Genomic DNA, 12254 nt, shown 5'->3' with positions numbered 1-12254 from the left:
GTTGTTTTATGTGAGAAACGGCAGTAGAGTTCTTGTATTTATCGCTGTAAGAAGCTAAATACTAACAAATCTATGAACAGAAAATTGGGAGCTTATTGTACACAGGATACTACTTAGACATTTGCAGTTAAGTTTTCGCTCTGAGGGGAATTTGATTCTGGAAGGTTTCTGTAAGTACAGAGGAGAATCAGGCATCCCAAGTTCTGCTGAATGCTCAAATTCTAACAGCCAGCTTCCAACTTGACGTGTACAATGATCAGCTATTCGAAAACGAATCTTTCCTTGCAGAGAACCATCCTGAATGTTTCCCACTTAAACTCTGTGACATAAATATTTGCATTTATACAGTGATGAATGTTCAATATTACACAGTGCTGGTTTGGTTAGTTAACGTAATCCTAGACTTTACACAGACATACAGGGAAGGCAGTGCAGCTCACAGTTTCCTTCTCTGTCTTATGTGCTTCATTTTTATGAACCAGAAGAGAAATGTATGCTTTGTACTTCCAAATGGGGAGAGTATGGTTTGACTAACAGTATGGGGCCAGGATCTGTTTGTCTGCATTTAACCTGGGTTACTTTTGTAGAGTGCAATGTACTGATGTATGATTTTGATGTGCCTGTGTTATAATCTCAGCAAATTGAAATAGCATGAAAACACTCTTTAAGAATAAATAAATAAATAACCTGCAGTGGGAAGGGGTCATCTGAGAGAATGGAACTGGTTAACTGGTTATGTTTTCTGCTAGGGAAGAATCTTACTTCCTGGTATTACTACTGCAGTTGAGTTATAAAGGATGAGAGAAACTGACATAGGTACCTGAAGAAAATTGTTTCCATTGTGGGCAATGAATGAAACATTATTGAAACATTATTGAAAACTTGAAGTGTCTAGTTTGGAGCTTGGAAGGTATTCCAGAAATCAATTCAACCAGAGACAGTAATCTGTGTTAGTAGCTATGCCAGTGCTCCAATAAAAGCCCAGATGTAAACACTGAATCTCAGCAGCCAAAGCCTTGGGTCCACTTCTGAACGTACACCTCCTTCCCATCAATACCAGCGGTGAAAAACTGCCTCAGTTATAGTATCTCTGATGCAAGAACTGTCACTTAACCTTCTGGGGCAACAGAGGGTTTGTACCATGGTTAATGGACTGAGGGGCGGCTCCAAATGCTGACATGCCATACAGTTTTTCAGCTATATACACTTCATTTTTGACAGAATCTAGGAGGAAGTGGGAATACAGGATCTGGTTTAGTATCCTCCGGAATGAATCACTTTTGGGAGCACTGACGTGTATCTGCATCTCATTCCCAATCTGCCAGTTTAATGTCTAAATACAGCATGTGTGTATTTGTATAGTTTTAATAGAAAATGCTACTTGTCATGCTTATGAAGAGCTCTCATGCCTTTGATTTCCCTGCTTTTGTCTGTGTGAAGAAGAGGGTGTGAGCTTGTTCCTTTCTATGCCACTTCCTTGAAGAACTGTGCACGCATGTGACCTTGCTGAAGGGAAGGACATCAGTCAGACTTTCAAATTTGGCTCCTGTCTGTTTTTTCCCCACCCAAAAAAACCTTCACAAATAAATAAGCAATTACATGGCTCCTACTAAACCTGCCTTTACTCCTGATAATTCTGGGAGATAAAAGAGGCTAATTGTACGCAGACTACTTTCTGTAGGTTGGTTTTCTTTAGGAAGGCTGCAGAATGATCCCATTTTGTACTCATTCACTTTGAGTGATGGTATTACTATAAGCAATCTGCCTTGTACAATGAACATTCAGCATGATCTAAGGGGGGGGTATAAAAACTTTTCCTCTGTGTTTAGTACAAAACCCTCCTCTACATCTGAATGTAGAAGCACTCTAATGAGAACCAAAGTCCACTGTTTGTTAATTGCAGCATTAGCAACGCCAAGTATGTGGAAACTGTGGAGTGTGGATCAAGGGAGAGCCCAGCAAATGCACACAGAACCTGCCTGGACCTAATTCTGCTCCTTTGCTGTGTGTTCAGCAGCATTCCAGCCACTTAGGTGTCTCAAAGACCAGGGAAGTGTGGTGTGAGGCAGCAAACTGAGGCTGAGGTTATGGATGTAGCTGATTCAGCATAACCAAATGATGAGCAATAAACCCAACTGGACTCAGGTGAGCTCCATGCGTTGGTATGCCTTTGTGGATGGTGCTGAGCAACAAGTGCTGACTGTTTTATTAACTAGGGCTTGATGCAGACTTACCAGGAACATCCTTTCTCTGGGAGCATGATAGATGTTCTGCTGTACGCATGTTTTCAAAATTGAAATTACATAAAGGAGATGTACTGTGAATCCATGAAATGTGTATGCCATCCACTTTTCTTAAGCCCGTGAGAATAGATAAAGGCTTTTCTAAGCTATCAATGGATGTGTTTAACAGATGCTTTCCAGATGAATATAGTGAGGGTAGACAAAGCAGGAGTTTTGGCTCGATGCAATCCCTTTGATTCCTTTCATACTTCTTTCAAAATAAGCTTTTTGATTTTTGAGGAACAGGAAAAAAATTTGGCAAGTAGAAGGCTTTTTGGGGGAAGATTAGTTTTGAGTAATATTTTGAAGAAACATTGGGCATTTTTAGTCCTAGAGGGATGGAGAAAATTCCTCAAGGCTTTTCCAGATTCTTAGAAAGATTTCATTTTTAAAATAAATGGGCTAATGTTGAGGAATGTTCTGTATGTGAGAAGTCTGAAAATAATAAAATTGGCATTTTAATTACTTGCAACATTTTTTTTCACCCGGCTAGTATGTAAGAGGCCACTTGTTCAGTGCGCTCTGCAAAGCAAAAATGGAAACAAGCTACTACTTTGTTTTGTGTTTACACCCTGACATTTCTAAACAGGAGAAGAATGTGGAACACTTGTGGAAGAGATGGTTTTCTCTTAGATTTGCAAGAATAACAAATGAGAAGTTTGATTATGATGAATTTGATTTGGTAGTCTTATATGAGAAATAGTCTGAACAAATAAACATCTCCAGAGAGTTGGGCATTGTACCTAGATTATCCCATAAACTCCAAAATATTTCCCTGAAGAAAGAAATGTCACAAACATTTCAGTACCATTTGGACTACTGATGGACTATATAACATCAGTCATCTTTCCAGTTGCATTCATATGTGTAACTGTTCCTGTTCTGGAAGCTTGTTCTAAAGCCATGCATATTGTTCAGCTCAAAATAATCAGCCTGTTGTTGTCTCATCAGTTGTTCTCCTTTCCCCTCATCCGTGCCTCGAATATTCCAGTCAGAGGGAGAGCCCTGCCTCTGCTTTCCTCAAGGTACCCAACGCCCTTTCCTCCAGGCTCAGTGCCATTGCCAGGACACACTGCTAGACCGTGACAGGCCTAGATACCACAGAGTGTTGGCCTTGAGTAGGTCAATCTGGCTGGCTGCATAAACTCCGTTGTGCTTTCGTACCCGGAATAGTTCTTCTGTTCTAAGAATATGAAAGGTAAATGGACATTAACGTGCTGGAGCTATCTACAAGTAATAAATCATAGTGCTTGAATGTTTATGTATAGAAATTCTGCAGCTCTCCAGCACACGGCTATGATTTAGCTGCCCCTGGGGAAACCAGGTAGTAGCTCTTTTACATAAGTGCTTTCAGCTGGGGCACAGTAAATAATGGATCACTTGGGGCTGTCTGCTTGGCAAGTCTGTCAGCTTTACTGCACAAACTGCAGACATTTCCCACCACCTCTAGTGATTTGTTTAGCAGCAAAGCCTTGCACGTCACTTGCAGGTTAGCAAACTAGCCAAGCTAGACCATATTATTCCAAGTTTCTCCTTGTATGAAGTTGTGACTTCAGTAAAAGGGTATTGTTTGCTCTGGCACGTGTTGTCTGTTCTGTGTTCAGGACACAGGAAACCTCAGCTATGCCAAAAATCTGTGCCGAGATATTCAGAATACATTTTTAAAAGGCATTCTTCCATCTAGCTGTAAACCACTGCGCTCTATACTCAGACAGGAGCACAAATATATGAACTGGTATTTTATTGGACAAATTCCTTAATGCCCAGTACAGTACAACTAATTCATCACTAAGTAACTCATACGGATGAATTTTTCCTCTTCTCTGGTACATTTAAAGAACAAGCACAGCTTTGAAGTTCTGGAATGGGGAGCACATTTGTGATGCGTGATACGGGACATACATTAGCAATTATTCATTACACTCTCACTTTGTTTTAAGCGTGGGTTATAATTGCTATAGCACTGCTGAGCCCATGTAGCTTGGGTGACAATTTCCAGTTACAAAATTCAGCTGGAGAGCTGATTGTATTGAGGGGCTCACCCCCTTCATAGGAGTGCAGACACCAAGAAGGCTGCGCACTGCAGACAGTGTTTGGGACCCCGGCATCCCCTGAGCCCACAGGATAGTTGCTTTCCTGCACAAAATGGAAGCACGGCAGTGCCCGTCCTGTGTGTATCAGATGGCTGCAGGGAGGGGCCTGGCAAGGGCTGTGCTCTTCTCTTACATGAGAAAGGTGAAGCGAGGACACTGAGCAAGCAGAGTGGAGTATTAGCAAAGAGCAGAGCTCACGTGCTGCAGCTCCCAAGGAGAGAGGCAGGCCGTGGGACAGGGAGCAGCAGTGGTGCAGACTGGAGCTTGCTAGAGGCAGGTTATAACAAGCAGCTGCAATTTCAGCAGCCGGTTTAACCAAACTAAACCGAGCCAGTAAGAGCACAAGCCCAGTTCTGCAACGGCTACATGCATAACTGATTTTTCTTGGTGGTTCCTCACTGCTGGGGCACGGTTCTGTGCTGGAATGGTCCGATCATACATGTACTCTTGCTGCAGAAGGATGAAGAGAAGCTCTGTGTTAAAGTCGGTGCAGACTGGATGTGTTACACAGGAGTTGGTGAGCCCGTGTCTCCAGACTCCAGGAACTCCTTCATGGAGCCACTGGCAGTACTGAAGCAAACTGTGCTGTGTTCTCCCATGTAAGGTTTTTCAGGTTTCTCTTCACCAGCCACTTGTGCCTCTAGGTAATTCTGCAGTGTTGGTGGCAGTGGGCTTTGGCATAGCTGATTGTAAAAGCTGTGGTAACAAATGGGAAAACTGTCAGCCGCTGCAAACCCCTGAAGTGCACTGGATAGCGCTTGTGATGCTAAGCAGTGTTACTGCTGACAGGCTACTGAAAGCAAGGGCCCTGCAGTTCTGCGTAGCCATATGGATAGATAGCTTTTACAAGCAACCAACAGCAGCACAAACCAAGATGATGATTTGATTCGTGTATGTAAATGCTTTCAGCCTGTTGGCCAGCATGCTTGCAATCTAGTAAAATATGTGTCACATGTCTGTGGGCAGTTGGCTCTGAATTCCACCTCCTGAGGTTGGCCAGCCATCTGCTGCACTACCATCCACTGACCTGCCCTGGGGCTGCTGCCTCTGTGCTCTACAGTGCGGGATGGCTGCAGAGCCCTCCCATTGGCCTCTGTTTGTCTATGAGGTGGGCTTGGGAATAGACCCTGGGGCCAGTGGGGGAACAGCAGTAATGCTAATGCCACTTTTGGGTTAGGACTACCAGGGGCTAGGGAAGACTGATGCTGGAATGCCCAAGAGGGCTTAGATCGCAGCAAAAGCATCTAACAAAACGGCAGCTAATGGAGAGAATGCAGCGACTATGGTAGCACAGAGCTCAGTTTTGGCTGTAAAACATGTGTAAAATCCCTGGTTTAACATTTAATGAGCTCATTGCACAGGCTGAAGGCACAGCAGCCCTTGCAGTGCAGCAATGCCATGGGCTGCCTGCACAGGGCTGCACCGAGTAGCGCAGGAGTGCAGCGTGCTCGGATCCCAGCGCCTCTCTGCAGGGAGAGCAAACAAACGCGGCTGATGCAAATGAAACTCCTGAACTCATTTTCATGCTCACCTCGTTTTCCTGTACGGCGTGTTTGTAAATGCTGATAGTTAAACACAGGCAGGAACATCAGGGTCACGTACACACTTCTGGCACAGTCTGGCCCTGGGAGAGCCGAGGCTGAGGCGGTTACAGGTGGAGCTCTCTGAGATAGCTGCAAGTGCGAGTTTCACAGACTTCTCTCGGAACATTGCCTGCAGGGCACAGATGCGATACCAGGGGATGAATCCACTCCTCTCTCTGTTGCATGTTTGTAACAAAATATCTGGGTTTGTTTAAACCCAGATATTTTCTGATGCTTCTTCCTCCCAAGCCACAAGCAGCATTTTGCAGGAGCTGGTGCAGGACGGTGGCTGTCATGTATTCAGTGGGCAGCGTGCAGGATGGCTCCTGTGGCTGTGGGGCTGTTCAGCGTGTCCATCTGTGCCCCTGGAGCTCCCTGCCTGCTGTGCCAGCCCTCCTGGCTGGGAAATCCGCAGCTCAGAAAGGCCTGCAGGCCTGGGGACCTGCTGCCACTCACTGTGCCAGCACCTTCCTGACCGTGCTTTGCTCCGTGCCCTCTGACCTACAGAATATTTTCATCACTTTCTTTGTTTGTACATAGCCTCATATTCTTGAGCTGTATTTTCTTATGAATCTTTGTTTCACAACATTAAGAAATTTCCCACCAGAAGACAACCTCTGCCTTGTTTATTTAGGCATACTTCCTTTTTTTTTTTCACTTTAAAAATTCCATTGAATATTGGTTGGTTCAGTGATAGTAATAAAGTAGTAACTGCCTTCAAACAAACAAATAAACAACCAACCAACACTGGTCAGGGCTCTCATTTGTATAGCGTAGGTTGGCTTTAGATAAAATACTCTGGGGTATTTTATATAAACCTGAATTTCTTTGCATTGGCAACCAATGAAGGACTGCCTTTCTGTTTATAAATCATCAGAGAAAATCCAAACAAAAGTTCAAGCTACTGTGTTGTCTCCTCTTATTTGTCTAATAGAGATACAGGAATGTTATCTCTGTTTTTAAAAATAAAAAAATGGAAGAGATCAAAGGACATCATAGGAAGAGTGGGTAAACATTTATGAATTTCAGTTGAAAAATAACAAGAGCTATAACATCCAAGTAGTTAGGAGGGTCTTTCCTATGACAAATAGTATTCAGACGAGTCTGACCTCTGTCTTATTCTCCTGAGCAAGTTTTAATAGAAGGCTTGTTTCACAGCATGGATTTCAGCAGGCCTGAGGCCAGAGAACAGATCTGAACTGGTAACACACATAATTAGGAGGCAGCGGTTACTTTATGACTTAAGGAAGAACAGCAAGCGTGTTCTTACATGCTGTAGGATCATAACTCAGTGACAAGAAATTTCTACCAATCCTTAACACTTGAAAGCAATGCACAATAGAAGAAAGATTTGCTGTTTTGCATTGTCTGTAAATTTAAATTCTTTATTGCACAGTAAAGCATTATTTATTTGTCATTTGGTTATGTATCTCTCGTTGTTGGAATTGGTTGTGTGTTCACTGTAAGAATTGAATTGCTTAGTTTATAAAAGAAGCCCCTAATCTCCTTGGCATGTATTTCCTTCTGTTAAAAAAAAAAAAAAAAAAGAAAGAAAGAAAAAAAAGAAAGGAATTTGAGCCAAGTAATGCAGAAATAAACTGAAAATTTCATGGTAGTTTGTACATCACTACTTTGACTACTGCTTTGTTGTAGAAATCCAGATCCAGAGCCATCTGTTTTTGTTACGTTTGCCAGTGGTGTATCTGCTTTCACTATATTACTACCCTCATGTTCTGATTAACCTCTTTTATAGAAGGTGTTGACTTTTGTGCTTTCTCTCACAATGATGGAGATAAATGATCCAAAACCATAGGGTGTAGTGACAGTCGTGTATGATAGCTGTTTGTGGATTTAAATCTCAATCATCTAACAGATTATTTTTAATCAGGATTGAAGGTGACAGAAATGTCAAACCTCATCTCTCCTGAACATAATTTAGGTATGTGCCACATGGCCGTATTTGGTAGAGTAGGATCAGGTGAAAATACAGGAATTACAGGAAATCTGAGAAAATGTGCGGAAAAAAAACTTCTTAATTGTGCATGGAGGTTATCAACCCTAGAACAGGCTGCCCGGGGGGGTTGTAGAGTCTCCATCCTTAGGAATATTCAGAAGCTGATTGGACACAGCCCTGCTGACTGCTCTGAGCAGGGATGACTGGATTAGAAGATCTCCAGATGTTCCTTCCAACATCAACTGTTCTGTGGTTCTGTGTCAACGGTTTACGGGTGTTCGGCCTGGTTCCTTGACGAAGGGGATGGGGGATCCACGGGCCCACGCCCCGGGAAAAGGGAAAAGGGAAAAAGGGTAAGGAGATGGCCCTGAGAGCAAAGAACAGCGGCAACAATCTGAGGAGAAACAAACTAATTTACTAAATAAGATATCGGAATGCAAAACAACACACTATAATACAATATAATTACAATTTAAGCTGATAAATCCAATACAGAGAGAGAGAATGTCCCAAAATCAAGGTAGGCCTTACTCTACTACCGATGATAAGACGGCTGGAGAGCGAGGTGCTGCCAAGACGAGAGACGGCGGAAAAAGGGACGAGGTCTCGTGATCTGCAAGTTTTTATACTGCGAGCTTCTATCTTTTCCCTCCGGCGGGAAAATGGTAACAGAGGAGCAAAGTGCCGTGGGGACTGTAGTAGTCCTTCTCTTCTGAGAACCAGGTATATCCACTACATGATGTTATGATGTGGAGTACCAATAACCGAAAATCACAAAACCATGACATTCTGTGAAGTCAGTGTTTGCTGGACCGGCTGCAGGGTGGTCCAAACATTCAAAGACTGAAGGTTCGACTCCAGCTTTGCATCTTGAGATTCAGCATTACAGAGGTGTATACAGAGGAGCAGAACCCTACCTGAGACAGTACTTACTTACCAAACTATTAGCATGTATTCTTCATTTGATTTGGATATTCTCATTACATCAGTGGGCCAGCATGTGCTGTTAGTAAACATGGAATCGGATGTTCCTTGTCTTTTGGTAAAATTTGGAAATACCAAATGCACTGTCAGGAAGTGGAAAAAAAATCAAGTGTTGCGAGGGGCCTCCCACTCTGTCCTCCTTAATAAAATGAAAGTACAATCATATTATGAAAAAGTGAAATTCTATGTAACTTCCAAAATCGGCACTTTTTGAATCTCCATCGTTAATATTCCTTCATTGTCTCCTTAATATACCTTAACATCCTGTGCTGAAAACGCATGCCAGATCTTACCCAGCTCGGTAGCTCTGCTGGGATAACTTGTCATCACAGATATCAACTGGGAACGGACACCACCTGTAAATTCTATGGGGCACATTTTACTTCCTTGCTATGATTTAATAAAATAAAATAAAATAGGAGGAGTAAACTACTGATAGATCAGGGTACAATGAGCTATCTTCACTGCAATCAGTAACTACGTGGGACTAAAATTGCATTATCATTACTGAAGATACTTAGATCCATTGTTTTCTTGCTCTGTTTGGAGGCTGAGTCCATAAACTTTTATGAGCTGCAGTTTAGATAATGTTAGGAAATAGCTTGTCTGAAACTAAAATTATCTCATTGTCTGAAGCAGGCAGGGACAGGTTTTGGTCTTCTCTGCGTTAGCCTATTTGCTATAAAACAGATCTTATCTTTCAAGTTCTATGGATCTGCTTATTAGATTTGTGGCTTTATACATGGAAATACAGTAGATCTGACTTCCTGATGTCTGTGGTTGCATGTGAGAACATTAAGTAAGGATCTGGTTCGTAAGAAGAGATCCATGAAAGAAAAGGGAGAAAAAAGCCTGAAAGGATGTTTATGTTCTGTTTTTTTAGGGTTTTCTGAAGAGATTCTCAGATTTATCTAGGTATCTTTATGCTTGTTAGAAATGTGTTTCCTTTGATGTATTCTCATCACAAATGGTCTTAACTGCATTTTCAAGGCTGTGTAAATTCATTTACACAGTAAATCAGTGGCAAAACAAGACTATAATCTAGCTTTTCTGCCTTATCTATCAACTCAGCCTTCCAAGAACCAAATACTGACTTATCTCCATCCTCTAAAATTTAGTAAACAAATTCCAGCCTTTTTCAATTAACATACGTTTATAGCCTAAGCAACTTTCCCCCTTTTCTTAGATAGCCTAACGAAAACTCTTTACTTTTACAAAGAGGCTGTACATTATCAGCAAACATAAGTGTGCTGCATGTACAGATGCTCCTAATGAAAGACTGGAGCATTTTCTTCACTAAAGTTTTTCCACTAGGTTAATATACTTCATGTCTTCTGGTAGTTGTAGTTAGGGAAGAAAATTATTTTCTATTCTGTTCTTATTTTGCAGTACCCACTAAGAGTTTATTCTTGCTGATGGTGGCTGAATCTCAGCGAGTTAGTGTTTCCATGCAGAAAGCTGCTCTCAGAGAACGGAACTATCTGCCATAGATCCCTGGTTCTAGGCAGTTGTTCCTAGTAGGAGTTCACACTGTGTTCAGACAAGTTCAGTGTTGCTTGCGCTGACAATAAAGTGGACACTCCACCCAAAAAGCAGAGCTGAGACCTTGCAGAGAATGTGGCTGAAGAAAGGCAGAGGGAGGAGCTGGAATCTGGGATGTTCAGAGCGATTGTTCAACCCCAGCATCTCTATCCATAAAACCCAAAATTTAAGAATTCAGGACTTTGATTCAGGCTGACTTCTCAGTGATGCTGTCTGCTTTCAGGAAAAGATTTTCCTTTTTTTCTTTTTCTGTCTAAAACTGTTAAAATAATTTGACTCTCTTAAAAGTGCTTTCCTTCTACTATGTATTTCTTAAATGAGTTCTTGGCATAAGGAGGGGAGAAACTATTTCTAGCTATTAGAGTAGTTGTGTGAACTGGGAAAGACTCCAACTTCTGGAAATGTATTTGATGCCTTCAAAAATGTTCAAATTTCCAAATAATTTTTAGTCCTCTGCATGGTCAGCTGTCAGTATTTGATAAATAGGGTGGAACCACTGTCAATATTTAACAACTCAACACTAATATTATTCTTCATACGCTGTAAAAATAACATACGGAATGCAAATCAAGGGCTTTACAGTTTGGTGGTAACAGAAGCAAGTGACAGAAATTCCCTTGCCTCCACACCAGAGCATACAGAGGGAGAAGGAAAACATTACCAGTGGTAACAGTTTTCCCTGCTGAGAGACAAAACATAGTGAGATTCCTCACTCTGCGCTAGGAGGTTGTTGTGAAGTGTTCGTGAGTTAGGAGTGGTAAGATACGACCATTGATTCCAACCAGATTGCCAGCAAAGCCTTCAGTGAGAACCCCCCTACCTCCAGTGGCCCAGGAGGTGCTCTGCACTGGTCTCACTAACACAAACTATAAACATAGACTATAAACACAAACTGTGCTTCTGGAACTTTCTCCGCATCTGGGGAATTCCTCCCGAAGAGCTGGAGACATAATGCTGGGTGGAGAAGTCTGCACTGTTCGTAGCCATGTTGCAGGAAATATCCTAATTAGAAAGTGAAGATGCCGAGGAGTCAAGGTGCAATGAGTTTAACGAGTACCAGAAGCGCACCTAGATGTTACTCCCCAGTCAAGTCTTCCAAAATGTTTTCCTCTGATTTTGAATCTATAGAATCATACCACTGTGTAAACGGTTTGACGCTCTAAACAGGAAATGCTTTTTTTTTTTTTTTTACTGAAGGAGTGAAATCGAGTGCGAAATGGCTCAGCCACAACCACACTGAGTGAGAGTCGCAGTTAAGTGGGCAGGAAGTACAGCACTGCACGGCTCGGTGTCCCCCAGCAATGTGACTTTCGTTGGGAGCTGAGTAAAGCCATCACCCCCACAAAACAAAAGGGGAGGAACAGAGCCAGTTTGTTCAGGCAAATTTCAAATCAAGCATTGTTTCAGATTTGGCTTCGGTTCAGTTAAAATGTGTTTTATGTGTTCCTCGAGCTGCTCTGTGAAGGGGACCCAAGGTAGCAGGAAGCAGCTCAGTTGCTAGAATCGTGCGTTGCTGATTATACTGTACATGAGTGCACGTAAACCCAGCACAGAAACACAAATAACAGAAAAACATTTTTATTCAATTTGTTCAAAACTCAGACTGCTTTAACATCAGTTAAAACCAGTTCTTCCTCAAATCCTTCACTGAGATTACTGCACTATCGATGTTTCAGCCTTCATTGTCTTCACTTTCTCTTTGGTGATGAAGAACAGTGGTACTGTCTGTGCTCATGAAGTCCTTTGACATCTACTGATAGTACACATTTCTGTGTAATTAAGACCTTTTAGTCTTAGGCAAACACTGGTCATGAAT

General features: G+C 42.2%; 1 long non-coding RNA gene across 3 annotated transcripts in view; it reads left to right on the top strand.

Annotated features, from left to right (window-relative positions):
- Window positions 1–12254, top strand: part of LOC110406149 — a 67233-nt gene that overhangs the window by 33644 nt on the left and 21335 nt on the right. The window lies entirely within an intron of this gene.

The sequence above is a fragment of the Numida meleagris genome, chromosome 13 (assembly GCF_002078875.1).
Source record: "Numida meleagris isolate 19003 breed g44 Domestic line chromosome 13, NumMel1.0, whole genome shotgun sequence".
In the NCBI taxonomy this organism is placed as follows: domain Eukaryota; kingdom Metazoa; phylum Chordata; class Aves; order Galliformes; family Numididae; genus Numida; species Numida meleagris.
This window is presented reverse-complemented; position numbering and strand designations above follow the sequence as displayed.